Below are 6,502 nucleotides of genomic sequence, written 5' to 3' on the forward strand. Positions count from 1 at the left end.
GATCTGAGGACATGGACCAGGACATAGCATTATCGGGACTGGGGGCCAAGATGCAGGACTTTTCCGGCAAATTTGGGACAGGTGTCACCTCTGATTATGTGGAGACTGCCAACTTGTGGCCCCCAAACAAACACCATAGTGAAGGCCTCAAAAAAAGGGTGATACTGATCTGAGGACATGGACCAGGACATAGCATCATCATCGGGACTGGGGGCCAAGATGCAGGACTTTTCCGGCAAATTTGGGACAGGTGTCACCTCTGATTATGTGGAGACTGCCAACTTGTGGCCTCCAAACACTATAGCGCAGGCCTAAAAAAAAAGGGTGATACTGATCTGAGGACATGGACCAGGACATAGCATCATCGGGGCTGGGGGCCAAGATGCAGGACTTTTCCGGCAAATTTGGGACAGGTGTCATCTATGTTTATGTGGGGACCACCAACTTTTGGCCCCTAAACACCATAATAAATGCTTCATTGAGGTACCGCACATGGGCAGTGACTTAAAATAAGGGTAACACTGTGATCCGGGGGGCATGACCCAAGACACAGTATCATAGGGATACTGGGTCCAAGATGCGGGATTGTTCCAGCAAATCCGGGACAGTTGTCGTCTATGCTTACTGTGCATAGGCAGCAACTCAAATAGGGATGACGCTGTGACCTGGGGTCGTGGCTCAGGACACAGAATTATTGGAACTGAGGTCCAAGATGTGGGTCTTTTCTGGCAAATGCGGGACAGTTGTCATCTGTGCTTACAGGTTCCCGTCTGTGGGAACTATCAACCTGTGGCCCTCTCAGACACCATAGTGAAGGGCTTCATTGATTACTGTGCATGGGCAGTGACTCAAATTGGGGTGGCACTGTACCCCAGGCACGTTGCCCAGGACACAGCATTGTCAGTACTGAGGTCCAAGATGTGGGTCTTTTCCAGAAACTACCAACTTGTGGCCCTCAGTCACCATAGTGAAGGGCTTTATTGATTACTGTGCACGGGCAGTGACTTAATTGGGGTGGCACTGTAACCCAGGGACGTGGCCCAGGACACAGCATCATCGGGACTGAGGTCCAAGATGTGGGTCTTTTCCAGCAAATCCAGGACAGTTGTGTTCAAAGCTTACAGGTCCCCTTCTGTGGGAACTACCAACTTGTGGCCCTCAGTCACCATAGTGAAGGGCTTTATTGAGTTACTGTTCATGGGCAGTGACTGAAATGGTGGGGGCACTGTGATCAGGGGCCGTGTGGCTCAGAACACAGCTTTATCAGGACTGAGGTCCAAGATGAAGGATCGTCTTGACAAATCCAAGACAGTTGTCATCTATGCTTACGGGTCCCCTTCTATGGGAACTGCCAACTTGTGGCCCTCAGACACCATAGTGAAGGGTTTCATTGAGTTACTGTGCCTGGGCAGTGACTCAAATTGGGGTGGCACTGCTTTCAGGGGCCGTGGCCCAGAATATAGCATCATCAGGACTAAGGTCCAAGATGAACAAGATGAAGGATTGTCCTGACAAATCCGGGACAGTTGTCATCTATGCTTACAGGTCCCCTTCTGTGGGAACTATCAACCTGTGGCCCTCAGACACCATAGTGAAGGGTTTCATTTACAGAGAGGACTGTGATGTAATGGGCGTGTTCGTGGTGTGAAGAGGGGACTGTGATGTAATGGGCGTGTTTGTGGTGTGAAGGGGGGACTGTTATGTAAAGGGGGTGGGTTATAATGTGAAGGGAGGACTGTGATGTAAATGGGGGGGGGGGGGTCATGATGTGAAGGGGAACTGTGATGTGATGTTCACACCACAAACTCTCTCCCTCTCTCTCTCTCTCTTTCTTTCTCTCTCTTTCTATCTCTATCTCTCTCTCTATTTCTCTCTCTCTTTCTTTCTTTCTTTCTTTCTTTCTTTCTTTCTTTCTTTCTCTCTCTCTTTCTCTCTTTCTCTCTTTTTTTTTTTCTCTCTCTCTCTTTTTTTCTTTCTGTCTTTCTTTCTGTCTTTCTTTCTTTCTGTCTTTCTTTCTTTCTTTCTCTCCCTCTCTCAAAATAAAAATATTACTGTAATTACTTTGTGTCACTTTATGCTTCCTAGTCAATGTGCTACATAAAGTTTCATTCTTTAGATTGGTGCCATCTAGTGGTTATATAGAACATCTACATTCCATCAGTTTGCTATCATCTAAATTATTTTTAAGACCCGGACCAATATGCAGGTAAAGGACCAGGCCCCTTTTTGCGATTCGGCACTGTGTCGCTTTAACTGACAATTGCGCGGTCGTGCGACGTGGCTCCCAAACAAAATTGGCGTCCTTTTCCCCCACAAATAGAGCTTTCTTTTGGTGGTATTTGATCACCTCTGCGGTTTTTAGTTTTTGCGCTATAAACAAAAACAGAGCGACAATTTTGAAAAAAATGCAATATTTTTTACTTTTTGCTATAATAAATATCCCCCAAAAATATATAAAAAAACTATTTTTTTCCCATAGTTTAGGCCGATACGTATTCTTCTACCTATTTTTGGTAAAAGGGCTGTATCACAAAAAATTGTCATTAACTGCTTGCCGACCGCCGCACGCCGATATACGTCGACAGAATGGCACGGACAGGCAGAAGGACGTATATAGATGTCCCCTTTAAGAAGCGGCATTGTGGATGCGCCGCTGCGAGCTCCGTGACTCCGACCGCGGGTCCCGCGGACTCGATGTCCACTGGCATACCTGCGATCGTGTCACGGTGAGGAGGAACGGGGGAGATGCTGATGTAAACAAGGCATTTCCTCATTCTTCCTAGTGACAGGACACTGATCACAGCTCCCTATAATCGGGAGAGGTGATCACTGTCATGTCACATACAGCCCACAGTTAGAAGCACTCCCTAGCACTGGCGTAGGAAGGGGGGGCAGGGGGTGCTGTTGCCCCGGGCGAACCATTTAGGGGGGCGACTTTCCGTGCCTCCTCCTAATTTTAATTTCCCGTGTCACCGCGACACGGATGTCCCGAGCGGCCAGCGGCCACCATGTGTAATGTCCAGCGCCCTGTGATTGGGCATATGGGGGTCATGTGAAGTCCCGCCTCCGCACATGACCGCCATACGTCCAATCGCAGAGCGCCGGGAAAGTCTGAAAATGGCGGCGGCAGGCGGGAGACGTCAGGCACGGAAAGTGTAAGCCGCCGGCGCCGTCTTCCCCTCCGCTCTGGTGCTCTGCGGTACGGCGCTGCCACTGTGTGGAGGGGAGTTGCAGCATGGAGCGGGCTGCGGGTGGATGGTGCTGGCGGCCGGCGGGGAAGAGAGTCGGAACTCCGTCCGAAGCAGTTCTGCACATCCAGTGCTGGGGTCCTGTCCGTCCTGGAGGAGTCTCTGGAGAAGAGCAGACACAGGTAAGGAGGACTCAGAGGATGGACTTCTACTGTAGGAGTTAGGTGGGTCAGTGCAGGGGTCAGTGTCAGTGCCAGGGGTCAGTGCCAGGGGTCAGTGTCAGTGCAGGGGTCTGTGCAGGGGTCAGTGCAGGGGTCAGTGTCAGTGCAGGGGTCAGTGTCAGTGCAGGGGTCAGTGCAGGGGTCAGTGTCAGTGCAGGGGTCAGTGTCAGTGCAGGGGTCTGTGCAGGGATCTGTGTCAGTGCAGGGGTCAGTGTCAGTGCAGGGGTCTGTGCAGGGGTCAGTGCAGGATCAGTGTCAGTGCAGGGGTCAGTGTCAGTGCAGGGGTCAGTGTCAGTGCAGGTGTCGGTGTCAGTGCAGGTGTCGGTGTCAGTGCAGGTGTCGGTGTCAGTGCAGGGGTCGGTGTCAGTGCAGGGGTCAGTGTCAGTGCAGGGGTCAGTGCAGGTGTCAGTGTAGGTGTTGGGTCAGTGTAAGTGTTAGTGCAGGTGTCAGTGTAGGTGTTGGGTCAGTGCAGGGGTCAGTGTCAGTGCAGGGGTCAGTGTCAGTGTAGGAATCAGTGTCAGTGTAGGGGTCAGTGTCAGTGCAGAGGTCAGTGCAGGGGTCAGTGTAGGGGTCAGTGTCAGTGTAGGGGTCAGTGTAGGGGTCAGTGTAGGGGTCAGTGTCAGTGTAGGGGTCAGTGTCAGTGCAGGTGTCAGTGTAGGGGTCAGTGTAGGTGTCAGTGCAGGTGTCAGTGCAGGTGTCAGTGTAGGTGTCAGTGTAGGTGTCAGTGTAGGGGTCAGGGTCAGTGTCAGTGTAGGGGTCAGTGCAGGGGTCAGTGCAGGTGTCAGTGTAGGTGTCAGTGTAGGGGTCAGGGTCAGTGTCAGTGTAGGGGTCAGTGCAGGGGTCAGTGCAGGTGTCAGTGTAGGTGTCAGTGTAGGGGTCAGGGTCAGTGTCAGTGTAGGTGTCAGTGTAGGGGTCAGGGTCAGTGTCAGTGTAGGGGTCAGTGCAGGGGTCAGTGCAGGTGTCAGTGTAGGTGTCAGTGTAGGGGTCAGGGTCAGTGTCAGTGTAGGGGTCAGTGCAGGGGTCAGTGCAGGTGTCAGTGTAGGTGTCAGTGTAGGGGTCAGGGTCAGTGTAGGTGTCAGTGTAGGGGTCAGTGTCAGTGTAGGGGTCAGTGTCAGTGTAGGGGTCAGTGTCAGTGTAGGTGTCAGTGTAGGGGTCAGGTCAGTGTCAGTGTTTTAAAAAAAGCTCCAAAATATTTAAGTCCCCCACGTTTATGCACATATAAACGTGGATGTTTATATAAGGGGGGGGGGAGAAAATTTTTTTTCGCCCCGGGCGCCCATAACTCTGGTTACGCCACTGCTCCCTAGGGTACACTTAACCGCTTAGCGCCCCCCTAGTGGTTAACCCCTTCATTGCCAGTGTCATTTTCAAAGTAACCAGTGCATTTTTATAGCACTGTTCGCTGTATAAATGACAATGGTTCCAAAATAGTGTCAAAAATATCCGATGTGTCTGGTATAATGTCGCAGTCATGATAAAAATCGCTGATCGCCGCCATTACTAGTAAAAAAAAAAAAAAAATTTATAATAAAAATGCCATAAATCTATCCCCTATTTTGTAGACGCTATGGGTCAGATTCACGAACAATTACGGCGGCGTAACGTATCCCCTTTATGTTACTCCGCCGCAAGTTTTCGTCGTAAGTGCTTGATTCACAAAGCACTTGCGTGTAAACTTGCGGCGGCGTAGCGTAAAGCCATCCGGCGCAAGCCCGCCTAATTCAAATGGGGCGTGTACCATTTAAATTAGGCGCGTTCCCGCGCCGAACGTTCTGCGCATGCTTCGTTAGGAAATTTCCCGCCGTGCTTTGCGCGAAATTACGGCGCCCCGACGTGTTTTTTGAACGGCGACATGCGTTACGTCCTTTCGTATTCCCGGACGTCTTACGCCAAAAAAAAAAAAAAATTGAAATTCGACGCGGGAACAACGGCCATACTTTAACATGGCTGGTCTAAATCTAAGCCATGAAATAGCAGCCGTAACTTTGCGACGCGAAAAGCCAACTAGCGACGACGTAAGAGAATGTGACGAACGCGCGTACCTTCGTGGATCGCCGTAAACAGCTAATTTGCATACCCGACGCGGAAAACTACGCAAACTCCACCCAGCGGTCGCCGAAGTATTGCATCCTAAAATCCGAAGGCGTTACGAAGCCGTACGCCAGTCGTATCTTTGTTTGTGAATTACAAATAAAGATACAATGCGGCAAATTTGAAAGTACGCCGGAGTATCATCAGATACTCCGGCGTACTTTTTCTGTGAATCTGGCCCTATAACTTTTGCGCAAACCAATCAATAAACGCTTATTGCGTTTTTCTTTTTACCAAAAATATGTAGAAGAATACGTATCGGCCTAAACTGAGGAAAAAAAGTTTTGCAAAAATGTAAAATGTAGAAATTATTGATTTTTTTTCAAAATTGTCGCTCTATTTTTGTTTATAGCGCGACAAATAGAAACCGAAGAGGTGATCAAATACCACCAAAAGAAAGCTCTATTCGTGGGAAAAAAAGGACGTCAATTTTGTTTGGGAGCCACGTCGCACGACCGCGCAATTGTCAGTTAAAGCCACGCAGTGCCGAATCGCAGAAAGTGCTCTGGTCTTTGGCCAGCAAAATGGTCCCTGGGGCTGAAGTGGTTAAGGGGGTAAATCTTCCGGGGCTCAGTTGGTTAACATATGCTATGTTGTTTCTTCTCGGGGGGGGGGAGGCTTTTAAAATTGATATATTTTTCCCCCAGGGAGGAGATGATATTCATGGACCTTGCAGAGACAGTGACAGGTGGGCATACCATAGCGGTCAGTCCACGGCCCTCCAATCACAGCTCTGGGGACCCTTTGGAAGGCGCTGCTGGCTCTCAGTTGGAGGGTGTGGATTTTTGGGAGGGTGACAACCCTGCTCCTCCAATGAGACACCGGGTAGCAGAGGTGTCACCCTTTCACAGGAAGCCTGGCATGTTCACCAAACAAAAGAATTACAATTAAATGAAAAGTCTTAAAATATTATTTACAAAGAAGTGAGATGATTTTGCATTATCTTTGACAAAAGGAAAAGAAAAAAAGTCAGACAAGTTCTTCTACAACGCATGCGCAGTC

This window comes from Rana temporaria, chromosome 9 (genome assembly GCF_905171775.1).
Source record: "Rana temporaria chromosome 9, aRanTem1.1, whole genome shotgun sequence".
Classification (NCBI taxonomy): Eukaryota; Metazoa; Chordata; class Amphibia; order Anura; family Ranidae; genus Rana; species Rana temporaria.